A 21,321-nucleotide genomic window follows, 5' to 3' on the forward strand; every position below is an offset into this window, starting at 1 on the left:
AAATGAGGGAGAGGGGAGAAGAGAAAAAACATTGACTCTAATACCAATAATAATGTCTTGTGAGATTTAAACATATGTGAAAATTAAAATACATGACAACCCCCCAGGTACTGGTTCTCCTGAGGGCTATAGAGACCTAAAGGTTCTATGGTCATAGCAGATGACTCTGGAGTTCAGTGCTATGTCAGTTGGCCCTACTTTGGAGTTTGTGTTTCTGAGTGTGATGGAGTTGGACTCAGATGTGACTTTTCTACACATGCCTCTTCTGTTACTTTTACTGGACCTGTGGTTGGCATTTGGGTTGGTGTATACTCAGGAGACCTGAATCTCTGAACTGTCCATGTGATGGCCAGGCCCTGGGCCTCAGCAGACTTGCGGCTCCTACCCTCTGGTTTGTTGGACTTACCCTGGCCAGCTGACAGGGAGGTGAAGACGGTCAACCACCACACCAGGGAGCCAAAAGTGCCTACAACTGCAAGTAGGAGAATTGCATCCATCATCCATGTGGAATCTAAGCCCCCTCTTGATATAGAGGTGGAGTGGACATAACCATCCCAGGGTCCACAGGATGGAGGAATAGAGTATGGATTAGAGTGGATTTACTGATATTCTCCTATGGAACTATTGTGATGAGTCATGGAAGAAATTGTAGCATTGATGTGGAGAAAGTGGCCATGGTAGTTGCTGAGGGTAGGGAGAGGGAAGAAGAGATATGATGTGGGGGCATTTTCAGGACTTGGAGTTGTCCTGAGTGGTACTTCATGGACAGATGCTGGACATTGTGTGTCCTGCCATGGTCCACTGGGTGGACTGGGGGAGAGTGTAAACTACAATGTAAACCACTATCCATGGGTGCTCCAAAATGTATTCACTAAATGCAATGAATGTGCCATGATGATGAAAGAGGTTGTTGATATGGGAGGAGTGGGGTGAGGGGGGTGGCAGGTATATGGGGACCTCACATTTTTTTAATGTAACATTTTTAAAAAATGAAAGAAGGTAATTAAAAAATAAAATAGATATTAAAAAAATATGTGACAACAATAGCACTGTATTAGCCAAAGAGGTGCTGATGTAAAGTGCCAAAAGTATGTTGGTTTTTATAAAGGGTCTTTATTTGGGGGTAAAAGTTTACAGTTAAAAGGCCCTAAAGAGTGCAACTCAAGGTACCATAAGAGATACTTTTTCACCCAAGTCAGTTGCTACATGTTGAAGTAAGATAGCAGAACTGGTTTCTCCTTCCTTCTTCCTCTTAAGGCTCTATGCCACCCCCCCCACCCCCTACCCCCCCCCCCCCCTTCCGCTTCTTCTGATCTCAGCTGTAGGCTGGCATAGGGTTTTTCTTTCTGGCCTTTCTCAGCTCAGCTGTTCTGTTCTCTTCAGTTGCAAACTATGAGGCAAATGGCTCATCTCTCTTCCTGGGGAGGCAGGGTCAAAGTTCTCTGAAGTGTCTTTGGAGCTCTCTTTCTTCCTGTGCCTTCTTCTGTGTCTTCTTGAATGAGTGTCCATTTATATAGCCCTCCAAAGGGGTGGGAAATAAACCTGAGTTACACCCTACTGATGTGGTTGAATCAAATCTTAATTTAATCAAAGACATATCAGCTGATCCCACAGAGGATCCCACAGAGGAACCAGTGGAATTCATAAATAATACCAAACTGCTACAAGCATGTAAATCATGAAATGAGTTTGTGTTCTTGCCCTTACATTGAAATAAGATTTTTTGTGTGTGTGTGCTTTAAAGTTCTCCAAGCACTTTTTATTTCCCTCACCTCATCCAAGTTTCACAACAACCCTGCAAAGGAAGGAGATAAAGCCACTATTATCCTATTTGACAGAAGAGAAACTAAAGTTTTGGGTGGCTGATATTTTGTCCATCTGCACAGTGATGAGCTGCAAAACTGAAATTTGGTCTCAGGTCTATCTGACTCCAGAACCTGTGGACCCCCACCATGTGATTCTCACCTCTTGAAACCTGCCCCAAAACAGATTCCCACCAAGGAAAAAGCAAAGAAAAAAAGAATGCAGTAAAAATAGTGAGCCCCCAAAGTATGGCACTTGAGTAGTGTGTGGGTGCTCCTTTAAGAACTTAACACACAAAACCAACAGCCAAGGTGTTCAGCCAAAAGAGAGAGAGAGAGAGAAAAAAAGGCATATTTCTAGCCTGCATAACCATTTCTAGACTGATTCCCACTAGCAGCCTCCGAGGCGAACAGCATCTCACTGTCTGGCCTGAGGTCTCTCACCTCAACCCACCTCCCCGGGTTAGTTATGACAGCGCAGCTCTGACTCGTGTGCAGGCGAAACCCCAAAACTCAAAACAAGAAGTGAAAAAAAGTGGAGCCACATCCTACACACCCGAGCATTCCGCACAATGTCAGTTCCAATGTCGCCTGGAACGGGATCTTAGAAGGAAGCAGAATGGGGTGCACATTCCTGTGAACCCACCCGCCCTACTCCTTCCCACCCAGTCCTTGGGGAAGAATAGTAGTAGCTAGCGCAGAGGATTCCTTATTAAGCCTGGGACGGAGCCAAAAGCAAATACACCCCAGGCGCCCTCGCGCAGAGGATTCCTTATTAAGCCTGGGACCGAGCCAAAAGCAAATACACCCCAGGCGCCCTCTCCTAAGAACAGTTTGTCTTTCTAAACTCTCCACCCGGCCCTTCTCTCTTGCTCTGCTGGGCCTCTCCTTGGCGCAGACGGACGGGAATCGGCGGTGGGGAGGGAGCGTAGTAAACCTGAGGAAAGTCTGAGGGTAAAAATCGGGCCATCCGCAAAGCCAGCCGCGCTGCCCCGCCAGGTGTGTGGGGCTCGATGCCGGCGCGCAACCCCTAAGCGAGCTCGGAACCTGGTGCCCGCGGCCACGTCTGAGGTTGGCAAGGGGGCACTGCCCATCGCTAAGCCGTCCCTGGGGCGTGGAGCCGAGCCCGCCAAGAGAGCACGCTTCAGTTTGGGCAGTAATAATATTCCTGAAAGACGCCAGGGAAGCGAAGGTCGGGGCGATTCGCAGCTTTCAGCAGGGAGTGGGGCACCTCAGCCCGGGGGTGCAGGGAACCCACTTAGTTCATCACCCTGGGGATCTCAGGGAGGCACGCGGGGGGGCCCAAACTACCTCGGCGACACAGCGGAAAGAAGGGCTCCATCCTCAACTTTCTCGGAGGTAACTGCTCTACTCCGCGGCTCGCCGAACCCTGCGGGCACACCGGGTCCCAGTTTAGGAGAGAACCAGGGACCCGACTCCCTCTCCCCGCGCACAACACAAGCGAGCCGCGACCCGTAGACCCCTTTTCCGCCCCCGCCAACTTGAAAGCATCTCGCAAGCATCTCGCTGGGATTCTGCTTCCTTCTCTGGTCCCGCAGCGGGCCCCCTGCCCCGGCTGCCCGCATCGGACCGAGCCCCCGGCGCCCCAAACGCCGCGGCTGCCGCATCCGTATCCTCCCGCCCCGGCCTAGCCTCCGCCTAGCCCAGCCGGCTCCCCACGCCCCAGCCCTACGGTGCAGCTCGGCTCGCGCCTCGGCCGTGCCAGTGCGCGGCACGCGTCGCAGCCAACGAGGCTTCTCCCCGGAGGCGACCCCGCACGGGGCTCCCGGCTCCGGACAAGGCTCGGCCGGTCCGGGTACTGGCTCCCCGCCGGCTCGCGGCTCCCGCGCCGACTCCGGCTGCCGCGCGCGAAGAGGGAGGGGGTGGGGGGAATCTCCCAGCAACTCCAACTCCAGGCGCTAGAGCTCGCGCTGCAGCCGCGCGCCCGCCCGCCGGCCCCCGAGTGCCGAAATAATAAATATTTGAAGTCCATTCCTCTTCAGTAACCAGGGAAACACAAAGGAAAATCCTATACCTCTCCATGCCCACCAGAATAGCTAAAATGAAACAGACTGACACTGCCTAGCTGGTAAGGATGTGGAGTTAATGGAATTCTCACACATTGCTCATGGTATATTCAGAAAGTGACACGTACAAAAAGTCACCAATCTGACAAAGAGACATGGGCAAGCAGCGTTGTAATAGTCTTATTAATATTTGTTACAAATTTGAAAGAACTCGAGTATGTATCAATGGTAAAATGGGTAAATAAATTACGGTATCTTTACACAGTGGAACACTAAGAGCTGCACTGTCTTATACAGTAACCACTGTTTGTGGCTCCTTTAAATTAAATTAATTAAAATAAATTCAGCTCTTCAGTATCATTAACTACATTTCAAGTGCTCAATAGCATCATTTGACTAGCAGCTACTGTGTTGGACAGTGGAGGTACAGAACATTTCCATTAATGAGATGGTATTTTGGACAGCACTGCTATATTTCAGGGATCAGACAACTTTTTATGTAAAAGGGCCCAGTAGTAAATATTTTAGGCTTTGTGGGTTATATGGTCTCTGTCACAACTACTCAACTCTGCCATTGCATGAAAGCATCCATAGATGATACATTAATGGATGAGTATGGCTGTTCCAATAAAGCTTTATTATTTATGGCCACTAAAATTTTCATTTCACAAAATACTATTCTTTTAATTTTTTCTTTAAACTTTTTATTTTGATATAATTTCAAACTTACAGGACTGTTGCAAAAATAATACAAAACCCATTCAAATAACTCCAACACACCCTCCCCTCAGATACCCAGATTCAACAATTTTAACACTTTGCTGCATTTCATATTTGATATATCATTCTACCTATCATTTGTGTATCTATCAATCCCTCCTTCTCTATTTTCTGAACATTTGGAGAGTAGGTTGTATGCATATGCTCCTTGAACATAAAATATTTCTATGTACATTTCCTAAGAACAAGGACATTCACTTTTGTAACCACCTTAAGTACAGTTATCAAGTTGAAGAAATTTAACACTGATATAAAGCTTATAGTCCATATTCTAATTTTTTTTCATATGTCCCAATAATGCCTTTTTAAATCCCCCTCCTTGTGGCTTTTTGCTTGCTGTCTGCTTTCTGTGTCCATTTGCTTTGCATTCTTGCCTGTCTGTATTTTTTTTTATTTATTTGTGCCCCCCCACACACACACACTTTGCGGCTTGATTGCTGACTGCTGTCTGTGTCAATTTGCTGCGCATACTTCTGCGTTTTTGCTTGTCTCTTTTTTGTTGTGTCACCTTGCTAAGTCGGCTCTCTGCGGCCCTTGCAGGCTGGCAGCACTCCGCAGCGCCGGGGCCAGTGGCTCTCCACAGCGTGTAGGTGAGCCTGCCTTCACGAGGAGGCCCCAGGACACGAACCCAGGGCCTCCCATATGGTAGACAGGAGCCCAACTGGTTGAGCCACAGCCGCTTCCCCCAATAATGCCTTTTTGAACTTTTTTCCTGCATTACTAGATCCAGTCTAGGATCATTTAATTGCGGTTGTCTTTTAGTTATTTTTTTAAATTGTGGGAACATATGTACAACATAAACTTTTCCACCTCAACCACTCCCAAGCTACCATTCATTGGGATTAATCACATTCACCTGCTGCACCACTGTTACCACCACCCACCACCAGAACCCTCCCATTCCCAAACAGAAAACTTACACCCACTAGGAATCAACTAACCATTCCTCCCCCACCCTGCAAGCTGCCCTGTGCTCTTCATCTCCATGAGTTTGCATATTGCAGCCATTTCTTATAAGGGGAATCATACACGATCTGTACCCCCTGTGGTTGACCTTTCTCACCCAATATGTCTTCAAGGCTGACCCATGCAAAAGCATGCATCAGAACTTCACTCCCCTTTAAGGCCGAGTAATATTCCCTTGTATGCGTATACCACATTTTGCTTATCCATTCATCTGCTGATGGACGACAGGGACACCTCTACCTTTTGGCCATCGTAAACAATGCTGATATGAACATTGGTGTGTAAACAAGTGGGCAAGTCCCCACTTTCAATCCTCCTGGCATATACCCAGAAGTCAGACGGCCAGCCCACATTGTAGTTCAATGTTTAACTTCTTTAAAAATCACCAAATTACCTTCCTTCCACAATGGCTGCACCACCTCTATGCTGAGATCAGCTCAGCAATAGGTTTGCACGAAGGGAAGGCAACACAGAACTGAAGAAACAAAAGGACAGAAAGAAAGACACAAGAGAGAAATTAAAGATGGGACCGGGGGCTCAATAGCTTCTGGAATTGAGAGCCTGGACCCTAGCTTCCACATCATATTTATTAGAAATTACAAAGCAGTAGTTATCTATATTTATTTTCAAGGCTGCTTGACATTAAAGCTGCAACACCTGCACTGCTAGGGAGCAGGACATAACAAAGTTCAAACGTCTCCACACACAATTTTCGCGCTGACCAGACAGCATTCCATCTAGTCAAGGCTGATGTTCCTAAGCCCACACTTGTTATCTGCGTTATGGAAACGTTTCAACTTCAAGCCAGGTTCCCACATTCAAAGTCAAGCTATTTTCCCACACCGCTACACTACCATCAACAATGTACAAAGGGTCCCCATTTCTCTGCATCTTTTCCAGCATTTGGTTCTTACTGATTTTTTTAAAGATTTTGTTTATTTCTCTCCATTCCCCCCGCCCCCATTGTCTGCTCTCTCTGTCCATTTGCTGTGTGTTCTTCTGTGTCCACTTGTATTCTCATCAGGCGGCACTGGGGATCTGTGTCTGTTTTTGTTGCGTCATCTTGCTGTGTTAACTCTTCATGTGTGTGGCACCACTCCTGGGTGGGCTGCAGTTTTGCGCAGGGTGGCTCTCCTTGTGCAGGGGCCACTTCTTGCATGGGGGGGCACCCTTACGTGGGGGCATCCCTATGTGGGTCAGCACTCCTTGCGTGCTGCAGCACTGCACATGGGCCAGTTCACCACTCGGGCCCTGGGTATTGAACCCTTGGACCTCCTATATGGTAGGTGGATGCTTTATCTGTTGAGCCACATCCACTTCCCTGATTTTTAAATAATAGCCATTCCAGTGAGTGTGAAGTGGCATCTCACAGTGGCTCAATTTTTGAATTTTCCTATGGTTAAGGATGTTATGTATATTTTCATTTGCCCACTGGCCACTTGCATATCTTCCTTCGAGAAACTTGTATTCACATTCCTTGCCCAGTCCCCATCTAGTGATGATGAACGACCTCAGACTTTGTTTATTGGGGGAATATTTTAATCTCTCCCTCACTTTAAAAAAATTTATTGAAACATATAATTTATACATGAACATACATAAACAATAAGTATATTAAAAGTTGTGAACTTTCAAAGGAAACATGCATATCATCAAACAGGGCTCCCATACATCACCCCACCACCAGCACATTGCATTGTTGTGAAACATTTATTACAAACTATGAAAGAGCATTGCCAAGATATTACAACTAGCTATAGCCCATATCTTGTATTTGGTATGTTTTTCACCCAACACACCCAGTTATTAACACCCTGTATTAGTATTATACATTTGATATAGTTCATGAGAGCATGTTCTCATATTTGTCCTGTTAACTACAGTCCACCTTCCACCACTGGATTCCCTGTGTTATACAGTCCTATGCTTTGTACGATCCATCAGAGTGCACGCTCAGTGACTCTCATTTTCATTACAGAGTTGTGCTGTCATCACCTTAATCAATTTTAGAACTTTTCATTACTCCAAAAGGAAAAATCTCATTCTCTCTTATATCCCCTATAGTTTTCTCATAGAATTGATATCGTTTTTGTCAATGCTGCAAAAATATTACAATATTATTGTTAACTATATCCATAAGTTACATCAGTTGTAATTTTACCATATATCCCCATATTCTTAACACTTTGTAAAAGAACATTCTTATTACCCGCACTATTAAGCATATTATTAACCACAGTCTTCATCCACCACTGAAATCACTGTTATAATACCCTAGATTATTCTCTAGTTTCCTATCAATTGACATTTATGTTCACCTTTCAGACACGATCACATTTATAAATCAGCAGGGTTAATTATTCTCACTATAATGTGCTACTACAACTTTATTCATTTCTGCACTTTCAGAATTAATCTTATTAATAATGCTAAATACATTAAACATCAGTTCCTATTCTCAACCTATCTTCTCTTTCCTAGTAACGGATACTCTAGAGTACTTCTGTGAGTTTATTCATAGTATTTAATTCATGTTAATGAGACCATACAATATTTGTCCTTTTGTGTCTGGCTTATTTCACTCAACATAATATCCTCTAGGTTCATTCAGTTTTTCATATGCATCCAGATTTCATTTCTTCTTATAGCTAAATAGTATTCCATCATATGTGTATACCACATTTTGTTTACCCATTCATCAGTTCATGGACACTTGGGTTGGTTCTATATTTTACCAATTGTGAATAATGCTTCTACGAATGTCAGTTGTCAGTTCATGTCCTTGCTTTCAGTATTTCTGAATATGACCCTAGTAATGGAATTGTTGGATCATATGGCAGTTCTATAGTCAGTTTCTTAAGTTACTACCAAACTGTCTTCCACAGAGGCTGCACCATTCTACATTGCCATCAACAGTGAAGGCGTGTTTCTATTTCTCCACAACCTTTGCAGCCCTTGTAGTTTTCTATTTTTTTTTAATAATGGCAATTTTATAAAATGCAAAACTGGTATGTTGTAGTTTTTTAAAAAAGATTTATTTATCTCCCCTTCATTGTTTTGCACTTGCTGTCTGCTTTTGTGTCTGTTTGTTGTGTGCTCTGTCTGCTTGTCTTCTTCTTTTTCTCTTTTTGTAGAAGGCACCAGGAACTGAACATGGAACCTCCCATGTGGGAGGGAGGTGCCCAATTGCTTGAGCCCCATCTGTTCCCTGCTTGTTGTGTCTCTTGTTGTGTCTCCTCATTGTGACATCTTGTTGTATCAATCATTGTGTCATATCATTGTGACACCTTGTTGCATCAGCTCACCATGCCAGCACTTCACGTGAGCTCACTATCTTGCTCATCTTCTTTAGGAGGCACCGGGAACTGAAGTCAGGAACTCCCATGTGGAAGGCAGGTGCCTAACTGCTTGAACCACATCCACTCCCCCTCTTATTTTAGTTATGGTCTGCATTTCCCTAATAGCTAGTGATGTTGAACATTGTTTTCATGTACCTTTTGACCATTTGTATTTCCTCTTTGGAGAAATGTCTATTAAGTCTTTTGCTCATTTTTAAATTGGGTTGTTTGCCTTTTTTGTCATTCAATTGTACCATATATTTATATAACGTGGATATCAAACTTTTATTGAATATGTATTTTCCAAATATTTTCTCCCTTTGAGTCAGCTGACTTTTTACTTTCTTGATAAAGTCCTTTGAAGCAAAAAAGTGTTTAATTTTGAGGAGGCCCCATTTTTCTATTTTTTATTTAGTTGCTCAGACTTTGTGTGTGAGGTATAAGAAACTACTGCTTACCACAAGGTCTTGCAGATGTTTCCCTTTATTTTCTTCTGGAAGTTTTATGCTGTTGGTTTATATTTAGGTCTTTGATCCATTTTGAGTTAATTTTTGTATAAGGTGTGAGATAGGGATCCCACTTTTTTCTTTTATTTTTTCTTCTTTATTTTCTTTTAAATGTTACATTAAAAAGATATGAGGTCCCCATATACTCCCCACCCCCCCTACCCCACTCCTCCCACATCAATAACCTCTTCCATCATTGTGGCACATTCACTACACTGGTGAATACATTCTGGAGCACTGCTGCACCACATGGACAGTGGTCTACATTGTAGTCTACACTCTCCCCCAGTCCACCCAGTGGACCATGGCAGGACACACAATGTCCAGCATCTGTCCCTGCAGCACCACCCAGGACAACTCCAAGTCCTGAAAATGCCCCCATATCATATCTCTTCTTCCCTCTTCTTACCCTCAGTAGCTACCGTGGCCATTTTCTCCACATCAATACTACAATTTCTTCCCTTACTAATCACAATAGTTCCCCAGCAGAATACCAGTAAGTCCACTCTAATCCATACTCTATTCCTCCATCCCGTGGACCCTGGGATGGTTGATTATGAATATCCAGTTCTCCCAACATCATTTGTTGAGTATACAAAGCCCAGCTGGGTGGACTTGACAGTCTTGTCAAAAATCATTCCACCATAGATGTGAGGATTTATTTCTGAGTTTGCAATTTAGTTCCGTCAGTCAACATGTCAATCTTTTTCTTTTTTAAATAAATTTTTAAAAAGATACATAGATCATACAAAATGTTACATTAAAAATATAAGAGGATCCCATGTACACCCACTCTCCCACCCACTCCTCCCACATTACCAGACTCTTTCATCAGTGTGGTACATTCATTGTATTTGGTGAATACGTTTTGGAGCACTGCTACACAGCATGGATTATAGTTTACATTGTAGTTTACACTCTCTCCCAGTCCATTCAGTGGGTTATGGCAGGATATATGATGTAATGCATCTGTCCCTGCAATATCACTCAGGACAACTCCAAGTCCTGAAAATGCCCCCATATCACACCTCTTCTTCCCTCTCCCTGCCCTCAGCAACTACTGTGGCCACTGCTGTCAGTACCATACTTTTAAAACCACTGTAACTCAGTAATAAGCTTAATGACAAGAAGTGAGAGTCCTCCAACTTCATTCTTCTTTTTTAAAGAAATTTTGGCTATTTGGGGTGAGTTACACTTCCAAATAAATTTCATAATTGACTTTTCCATTTCTACAACTAAGGCCTTTGGGATTTTTATTGGGATTGCGTTGAATCTGTAAATCAGTTTGGGTAGAATTGACATCTTATCTCTCTTTAGTCTTCCAATCCATGAACACAGAATGTCCTATTTATTTAGTTCTTCTTCAGTTTCTTTTAGCAATTTTTGCATTTTTCTAAATACAGGTCTTTTATGTCCTTGGTTAAGTTTATTCCTAAATATCTGATTCTTTTAGTTGCTATTGTTAATGGAATTTTTTTCTGATTTCCTCCTCAGATTGCTCATGACTAGTGTATAGAAATGCTGTCACTTGCTTAATTCGTTTATTAGCTCTAGGAAGTTTGTTGTGGATTTTTCGGGATTGTTTTCGGTATAAGAGCATATCATCAGCGAATAGTGACAGTTTCCTTCTTCTTTTCTTATTTCTGTGACTTTTATTTCTTTATCTAGCCTAATTGCTCTAGCTAGAAGTTCCAGCACAATATTGAATAACAGTGATGACAGTGGGCTTCCTCATCTTGTTCCCAATCTCAGCAGGAAAGCTTTCAGTCTTTCATCATTAAGTACAATTCTAGCTAGCTGTGGGTTTTTCATATATGCACTTTACCATGATGAGAAAACTTCCATCTATTCATATTTTTGCAGTGTTTTTTTTTTTTAATCAAGAAAGGATGCTGTATTTGGTCAAATGACTTTTCTATGTCAATCGAAGGGATCATGTGGTTTTTCCTCTTTAATTTATTAATGTGGTTTATTACAGTAATTGATTTTCTGATGTTGAACCATCCTTGTGTACCTGGGATAAGTACCCACTTGACAGAGGCGTATAATTCTTTTAATGTGGTTTTGGATTTGGTCTGCAAGTATTTTGTTGAGAATTTTTGCATCTATATTCATTAGAGAAATTAGACTGTAATTTTCTTTCTTTTTAGTATCTTTACCTGGTTTTGCTATTAGCATGATGTTGGTTTCATAAAGTGAGTTTGGTAGTGTTCCTTCCTGTTCAATTTTTTTGGAAGAGCTTGAGTAGTTTGGTATTGGATCATCTTTGAATGACTGGTAGAATTCACTTGTGAAACTATCTGGTCCTGGGCGCTTTATCTTTGGGAAGTTTTTTTTTAAGTTACATATTTTTATTTAAGTTATTTAAGTTTATTTAAGTTACATATTTTTATGTAAAAGAAAAAAATAGTAAAAAGTAATATTGTTTTAAAGTTTTGTAATTTATTTAATTTTTAATTTATTTTTTGACTGAAAATCAGACAAATAAAACTTCATGTTAGCTTTTGCTTTCAATCTGTTGTAATATTACAGCATCATGTAGCCTCTTTGGTGACCCCTTCTACATTAGTGTGGGAATGAGAGTGCAAAAGGCAAGGGTGGCCTCAGTACTCCTTCACAACTTTCCTCTTATCTCCAAATAACCTATATTCTAGGTTTTAACTCCATGCATTTATTTTTCATATATAGTTCATATTATTGAGACTGTGCAACATTTGTCCTTTTTTGTCTGGCCTGTCTCACTCAACATAAAGTCCTCAAGGTTCATCCATGTTGTCATATGCATACTGATTTCATTTCTTCTTACTGCAGCATAGTATTCCATTGTATGTATATACCACATTTTGTTCATCCATTCATTGGTTGATGGGCCTTTGGGTTGTCTCCATCTTTTGGTAACTGTGAGTAAAGCCACTATGAACACTGGTGTGCAAATGCCTATTTGTATCACAGTTTTCAGTTTTCTGGATTTATTCCTAGCAGAAGAATTGTTGGATCATATGGCAGTTCTATATTTAGCTTCCTGAGGAACCGCCAAACTGTCTTCCACAGAGGCTGTACCATTTTACCATCTCACCAACAATGAAGGAATGTGCCTGTTTCTTCACATCCTTTCCAGCACTTATTGTTTTCTGTGTGTATTTTTATTTATTTATTAAGTAATGGCCATTTTATGCATTGTGACATGGTATCTCATTGTCCATTCACGAGGGCCCCTGGGCTCCGCTGAGTCTCAGGCTCCGCTGAGTCTCAGGCGGCATCCGAGGCAGCGGAGGCTGTGGGCGCGCGTGTCCTGGGGCGCCATCGGCAGACACCAACCCCTGCGCCCGCGAACACATCCTCCTGGGCAGCTCCTCGCCGCCAGCTTCTGGCTACCATCACTTCCCTTAGCGGCCCACTGGCGTGAGCGCGGCGGGAGACACGCCGCTGCAGTCTCAAACCGTGAATTATATGGGCCAGCTGGCTGGGCAGGTGATTGTCACTGTGAAGGAACTCTATAAGAGCACCAACCAAACCACCTTGTAGGGGTGCATTGATGTCACTGTGGTCCAACAGCAGGTTGATACCTATTTGTTTTTGTGTTTTCACCTCTGCTTTGGGAAGCTGGGGGTCCTGAGATGTAGGGAGAAATTGATCAATATGGAAGTCAGTGGCGATACTGTGGATCTTCACATGAAATTGGGTGACAATGGAGAAGCTTTCTTTATGGAGGAGACTGAAGAGGAATATGAAAAACTTCCCGCTTACCTTGCCATCTCACCAGTTCCTACTGAAGATCAATTCTTTATGGAAACTGATATCCCTTTAATGAAATCAGGTGGAAATGAAAGACCATCTCAGAGTTCAGACATCTCACACATCTTAGAAATGGAGATAGTTTTCACTTTAGGTTCTGTGAATAAGAAAAAAAAAAAACAGAGAAAGGAATACAAGCAAGACAGTAAGAAGGAAGATCAAGCCACTTCTGCTGCAGAAGACACATTTGATGTGGATTTAAGCTCTAATGATAAAAAGGGAGCCCTGTCAGCAAGAGGATCTTCAAATGTTTCCTTAAAGGAAGAAGACTACAAGGAGCCTTTGAGCTTCTATTCTGATGACCATAACCCCCCCCTTATCTGACGGAGATTGGTCTCCTTTGGACAATGCCTATTCCCAGGCATTGTGTCCTAAGAGCAATTCATAGCTGGAGGTGAAACCTGCTGAGAGCCTACTCAGATCTGAGTCTCAAATGGAGTGGGCATGTGAGCACAGGACAGCTATAATTACAATATCAGAAAATACTCATTTTTCATGTAACAGCGAGGACAACTTCATAAGTGAGGTTGAAAAGGATGCTTCCATTGAAGACATGGTCTGTACCATAGTGAAGCTCAAACCCAGAGTTCCATGTAAGTCGATGAGTGATGTAACTTGTGCTGCAGAACTTCTTGTACCTCCTCTTGAGATGCTGCAGATCTCATCTATGTGAGCTGCAGATCATCTTCCAATCCCATCATTACTTGAGGCTTCACCAGAATCAAAACCAGCAGCTAAAATAGACTCATGCTCAAAGAAGAAAGGTGTCTGCAAGAGAAGCCAGCACCAGGGAACTGATGATATTTACCTAGATGCCTTGAAGGCTCTAGAACCTGAAGTTGCAGCTCTCTATTTCCCTGAAAGTGAATCTGAACCTGGCTCCAGGCAGTGGCCTGAATCGGACATACTTTCTGGTTCCCAGTCCCCACAGTCTGTGGTGCTGAGACCAGCTTAGCAATAGGTTTGCACGAAGGGAAGGCAAAGCAGAATTGAATAAATAAAAGGACAGAAAGAAAGACACACGAGAGAAAACAAAGATGGGACCAGGGAGCTCAACAGCTTCTGGAACTGAGAGCCTTGACCCTAGTTTTCACATCATATTTATTAGAAATTACAAAGCAGTAGTTATCTATATTTACTTTCAAGGCTGCTTGTTATTAAAGCTGTAGCACTGGTAATGCTAGGGAGTAGGCCATAACAAAGTTCAAATGTCTCCACATTCAAACAATTTTCGTGCTGACCAGATAGCGGTCTGTCTAGTCAAGGCCACTGTTCCTAAGCCCACACTTGTTATCTGCATTATGGAAACGTTTCAACTTCAAGCCAGGTTCCCACATTCAAATTCAAGCTATTTTCCTACATCTCCCCCTTTTTTGTTTTTGCAAAGCAGTGAAGGCAGATTTGGAGATTTGTTGCTGCTTCATACCCCGGAGGGTTTGTAGCATGCATCTGAGGACTAAATACATACAAAACAGATAGGAACAGATAATTAATATACTTCTTAGAAGACCCCTTCCCCAACTCTTAATCCATATCATAGAGTTCAGGGATCTTAATCCATCCACAATTTCTGTCATAGTTTGTGAAGCAGGAAGCAATTGCAAATGAGCATGTTGAATTCTTGTTATTGGGCTTGTAATTGAGAAATATCTAAGTTTAAATTGTTTTTATGACCATGCAAATGAAGTTTCACTGATTTCTAAGGAATATCACTGCTATTATATACAGAGGGGTCACACAAAAACTAGATATATTCCAATCACATTATAGGCGTAAGCACATATTTACAGTTTGTAATTCTTCTACTAAGCTAAAAACTGCATTTTATACATAATCTATAATTGCAGTAGATTATACAACAACAAACAATAAGACTTCCAACTAGCAGACATTTAATGAATAGACTTTCATTTCTCACGGGCTTAATATTCCCAACCAGAAGGCTATATAGGCCAGTACTCAATAAAAAATGACCTAATTTTCCCCAATTTGTATAGTTTGAGGCATAGGCAGTGACAAATTATTGTTACTCCCCCATTTTGGGCTGTGCAGCACCTGGAATGTTAACTCATAACTCCAGTGCCTTCATTGGCCTTGCTGTTAGCATCTTTACTGGACCTGGGACTACAACTCAGTGTTGAATTTAAACTTAGTCCGTTGTGAGGATTCATTTTCTAGTCAGAAAATAGTAGCTGTCTTGTTATAAGAGTCCCAATGCAGTGAAAGCATACCTCATCCTTCCCAAGAGCAGGAGGGGACCAATGTCACAGTCATTGGAGTGAGCATGATGGACACTCATGGGTGATGTCCATGAGCTGTTGGCAAGTAACAGGCAGCCAGAACTGCTGGGCTAGGCACCACAAGGTCTGGTACTCAAGATGTTTGCCTTTCTGGCAGAGCCACTCTGCTTCTTCTCAGGTCTCAATGGTATGGCTCTGGATCTTCACAAAGGCATCTGCCTCAATAGTCCTGAAAGGGATGTTCGAAGAGTGTGCAGGGACATGACAGACAGTTACCTGTCACTGCTGACAGGCGTCCCAGATCTTCTTCCACAGATCTCTCCCCCAGAGGAGGAGTCTATTGTTTCTGTCTTGTTTTTAGTATTTGCAATCCACCCTTAGATAGGGATCACAGTCTTCAGAGTGACCAGACACTATTGGGTTTAAGTCTTTCACTTTCAGCCGGGCTTCTTATGCTGCACACAATTGCTTTTTTATATTGTACTTTTGGCCCCTTCCAGAAATGTGACTAAAACCCAAGGGGTACTTGTTTAGAATACTGCCTTTGCCACAAACCCCACCCAAAGCCATTATTGGGCTGGCCACATCCAAGTCACAGACTAAGTCATTGTCCACCTTCCCCCTCTTTTTTATTTTTTAAAGCATCCTGCTGGAGGGCCTCCTACTCCCATGAAGGACCTTCCCCTATTAACACATACAATGGTTTTAATATTTGAGCTAAGTGAGGGATGAAAGATTTTTTAGTATTCCAACAATATTACAAACTACATTAACATGAGAAAACATTGTACTTTATCAATTACAGCAGGTTACAGTTTCATCTTACCCAACTAAACAACATTTAAGAATTTGATAGAGCAGCAGGGACCTTGTAGCCTATCCCAATTGTTTGCCTATTTTAGGCTCTTAAGATAAGATACTATTGTCTCTGATGTTTCTTTTAATTCTGAAAAAAAGATTACTGGTTAATGTAATGTCATCAGTAGGGTTTCAGCCACAGATGTCTTCTACACAGCCAGATTCTTTGCCACCAGGCCAGAAGATGGTTGGGCTATGCATACAGCCTTGGGGAAGCACTGCAAAAGTCCATTGTTGACTTTTCTACAGGTAGGAGAATGCAGGCTGGCTTGACTTGCCTAAGGAAATACTAAAGAAAGTCTTAGCAAGTTTTAAAACAAAGTGATAGTGACATAATTGGATATTAATTTCTTGCAACAAACTAGCAATATTTGGGACTGCTGCATACTATAATGGTGTTACTTTAATTTATGGTAAGAGGTTGTTTTTGTGACACATACTATTTTTAATAATAATTAAAACCATGGTTAACCACATTGTAGTTTTATCTAATATTATGCTGAAACATTGGTTTATTTCCAGGAATTTTATACACTCTTTAAGTATTCATATGAATTTTTTACTCATACAACTTTAATTAACAGAAGGTTAAAGAATCCTTTTAATTTTATAACACTTTTAAACACTTTCCATTCAACTTATAACATATTAAAGGAACTTAACTATTTTATTACTTTAATTTTTTCAAGGTAAAAGAACAAATTTTTTGCAATAGCTTGAAATAAAAAGATACTTTTCAGGATCTGCCTTTGAGAAAGCAGGTTTGAACATTATGTTCCTTTAAAAGTGATGAGACTTGCTTCTTCTTAAAAAACCAAGGAAACGATAAGGTTAAAGTACAAGAAGCTATTTTGATAAAACAGAGTTTCTTTGTATACTGATTATTCAGGAGAAAAACTCTTTATAAACTTTTACTAAAACAGACTAATAACTTGAGAAACTTTGAGAAAGAACAAAATATTAACTTTGCATCAATATACTATTTGATACTAAAGCTTTTGTGTGTGTTCTTTTTATTTTTATTTATTTATTTATTTTAAGATTTATTTATTTTTATTTATTTCTCTCCCCCTTCCCCCCCCCCCCCCGCCCCGGTTGTCTGTTCTCTGTGTCTATTTTGCTGTGTTTTCTTTGTCTGCTTCTGTTGTTGTCAGCAGCACTGGGAATCTGTGTTTCTTTTTGTTGCGTCATCTTGTTGTGTCAGCTCTCCGTGTGTGCAGTGCCATTCCTGGACAGGCTGCACTTTCTTTCACACTGGGCTGCTCTCTACAGGGCGCACTCCTGCACGTGGGGCTCCCCTACGCGGGGGACACACCTGCGTGGCAGGGCACTCCTCACGCACATCAGCACTACGCATGGGCCAGCTCCACACGGGTCAAGGAGGCCTGCCGTTTGAACTTCAGACCTCCCATGTGGTAGACGGATGCCCTAACCACTGGGCCAAGTCTGCTTCCCAATACTAAAGCTTTTAAAACTTCATAGATAGACCCATCAAATCTTACTCAACTTTAACCATTAAAATTCCTTTTCCATGAACCTTCTGCACTTTCAGTACTCATTCAAGTTTTGTCCCACATTTTACTCTTTCTTAGTAACCAATCATTTTATTTTAGGACAAAATTATTTTCTGTTTCTGTAATAATAAAAACACATTCTATACATCCTACATGCATAAGTTACCAAAATGATTTTGGAAACTGTTTCCAATCAAACTTCTTACAACATACAATTACCATCAACACTAAACAAACTTGTTAAAATAATAATTCAGTTTGGTTATATGCACATATAACTTTTCTTTATTTCAAATACCTAGTAGCATGCAATACTAGAAAGAGTCTTTAGAAACAAGTTGGCAGGGGAGGCTGGCTGCCAACAACTTTTCCTGTTTTAAAATTACTTTTTGTTATTATCAATTCAGCTTCTGTTTAATAATGACTTCTTGCAATTAACCATGTAAACACTTTAATTCAAACAATGCTTCCATAAACTTCTTTTAATTATTTAAAACCATATAGACTATAATTATATTATTTTAAGACAAATTTCACCCTTACTTAATGTTACCACAATACCTTTTACAACTTGCCACATGCATTCAAGTCCCATCCTGCATATGTTCATTCTGATTTTATGAAAACCAGCCATTTTATTTTAGGGCAAAACACACCTTTTTGAACAAACATTAAATTTCAGTCAGCACTCCCACAAACTTTTTACCTTCTTTAATATTCATTTAAGTTTTACATCCTTCATTTTATCCTGTAAAGAAAAATAAACTATTCATTTCAATTTAGGCAAGAACTATTCTTTATGAAGAGACTTATAGTAATTTTGTTAATCAAGACTTACAATTTTTATCACTGTAGAGATCTTATTAACATTTAAACTTACATGTATTAATATAAGTGCTTATTTAATTTTGGGCCATTTGAATAGAGCTCTTTTAGAAATTTTTATTTATTAATTTACATCACCATCTGGAAGTATCAAAATATATACTGACATTGAACAAACAGACAAACACAAAACAATTACAGCATGCCAACAGAAACATAAAGTTTACTGTGGGAAACAAAGGCACAGTGGTGCTGTTTCCATGGTTATGCTGTTAACACAGGAATGCAGAAAGTAAACAGGACTGAACCTGTCCGGGGCTGGTAGAAAGATGAGAAAACACACTTTGTAGTCTGAGAGGGCACTAAGACCTTGTACTCTGAGATAAGATTTTAGTCCTCCAGCTTGTGAGAATTTTTAGTGTGCAGCTGCATGCTATCGCTTGTGCTTACAGTAGCTTGAGTATATATAATGCTACTTAGAAATAATAAAGTTGTCTGATGAGCTTGAGGATTCAATGCTCTCAGAACTCCTGATCCCAGTCTCTCTTTGTCTTTCATTCCCGATACCCTTTGGGCCAACATTCTGACAGTTTACAATTTGACTCATAATTCTTACTTTTCTGGTATAGCTGTTTTTAAGTTCTCCATCATTTCACATCTTAGATTTTACTGCTTTTAAGATTTCTTCTAGAATCCATGTTGCCTGTTACATGCAAGCTTGTTCTTGGAAACAATTTTATTAGTAATTAGCAACCAGTTAGAATAACTTGAGCAGCATAAATGCAGTTAAGCTCTTATTTAGCAGTTTAGACAGTTAATACACATTTTTTTGATTTTTTAAAAAAAGATTTATTTATTTATTTTTTATTTAATTCTCCCCCTCCCCCGGTTGTCTGTTCTCTGTGTCTGTTTGCTGCGTCTTGTTTCTTTGTCCACTTCTGTTGTCGTCAGCGGCACGGGAAGTGTGGGCGGCGCCATTCCTGGGCAGGCTGCACTTTCTTTCGCGCTGGGCTCTCCTTACGGGGTGCACTCCTTGCGTGTGGGGCTCCCCTACGCGGGGGACACCCCTGCGTGGCAGGGCACTCCTTGCGCGCATCAGCACTGCGCATGGGCCAGCTGCACACGGGTCAGGGAGGCCCAGGGTTTGAACCGCAGACCTCCCATGTGGTAGACGGACGCCCTAACCACTGGGCCAAGTCCGTTTCCCCATTTTTTTGATTATTATTCTTTAAGACTACACTGAGACTTGAAATTCAGGAGTAAGCTATTGATTCAAAACCAAAAATTCCTTTTAACACCTTGATTAAAATTTTGTACTAATTTTATTAATTTGGCTAAATAGGCCCAATCAGTATCAGCATGGAAACAAAACAGAACACCAATGTTGCCATATTTTCCTCCTCTTCCAGAGGTTTAATTCTGTTACCCCTCACTAGCCACATTATCATGTAGGCAGAATAAGGGGGGTTTGCACAGTTGCTGCCAGAATATTTTCCTTATCTTAGTTAACACTTTAACAGAGAGTTTTCTTACAAGCGTGATTTCACTAATAAGGGCCTTATTTAGCACTTTTGCCTGTACGGGACATTGTATTTGTGACTTAACCTCTCCTTGCACAAGTGGCTCAACATGATTTCCCTCCGTTCTAGCCTTCAAGATGCCCTGTTGTAAAGCTGACAACTTTGGTTGAGCGTCTCCGGGCATGGGAGAGGGAGGAGGTATCAGTGGAGGGGAAAGTGACTTTCTAAAGTCAATTAATGAAGGAGCTGAAGGCAAAAACTTTAGATTTAGTATCAAAACAAATTTAATAATAGTCCAAGTGGGCCAAATAGTAAGAGGAAGCAAAACACCTTGTACATGTAATTTTTAAACTCTTTTTTTCTACTCTTTCCTAATCTCCTAATTCTAAACTTCCTACTGCTGGGAACTATGAGCAATTTTTCTATAATCTGTAAGAGTTCTAAAATACAAGACTCACTGGCCTCAGCTCCTCTTGCCTTGAGTTGTTTTAGGAGACAGACATATGGGTGAACTCTCTGTTTTCCATCATAACCCTGCTAGAATACCCAAGAGTGTCCTTATTCACTGAGGACTTGGAAGGCCTTCTAAACCACTTGGGGCTCTGCACCATGACGAGACCTTTAGTTTTGCCTGAAGTGATCCTTCTTCCCTTTGCATCCCTGTTCAGGTGCCAGTTGCTGAGACCAGCTCAGCAATGGGTTTACACAAAGGGAAGGCAAAGCAGAACTGAAGAAATAAAAGGACAGAAAGAAAGACACGAGAGAAAATAAAGATGGGACCAGGGGACCCACTAGCTTCTGGAACTGAGAGCCTCGACCCTAGTTTCCACATCATATTTATTAGAAATTACAAAGCAGTAGTTATCTATGTTTACTTTCAAGGCTGCTTGTTATTAAAGGTGTGGCACTGGCAATGCTAGGGAGTAGGCCATAACAAAGTTCAAACGTCTCCACATGCAAACCATTTTCGTGCTGACCAGACAGTGGTCCATCTAGTCAAGGTCAGTGTTCCTAAACCCACACTTGTTATCTGCATTATGGAAACGTTTCAACTTCAAGCCAGGTTCCCACATTCAAATTCAAGCTATTTTCCCACACTGCAGGAAGTGCAGCTGTGGGCAATGGCACCAAATGCTTCTGGGATTCTGCC

The 21,321-nt window shown here is 41.5% G+C and overlaps 1 pseudogene; it reads left to right on the top strand.

Moving 5' to 3' along the window:
* Positions 1–3,984: 3,984 nt before the first annotated feature.
* On the top strand, positions 3,985–13,887 carry LOC139437992 (phosphatidate phosphatase LPIN2 pseudogene; annotated as a pseudogene).
* Positions 13,888–21,321: the final 7,434 nt, after the last annotated feature.

Source organism: Dasypus novemcinctus, chromosome X (genome assembly GCF_030445035.2).
Source record: "Dasypus novemcinctus isolate mDasNov1 chromosome X, mDasNov1.1.hap2, whole genome shotgun sequence".
NCBI classification, from domain to species: Eukaryota; Metazoa; Chordata; class Mammalia; order Cingulata; family Dasypodidae; genus Dasypus; species Dasypus novemcinctus.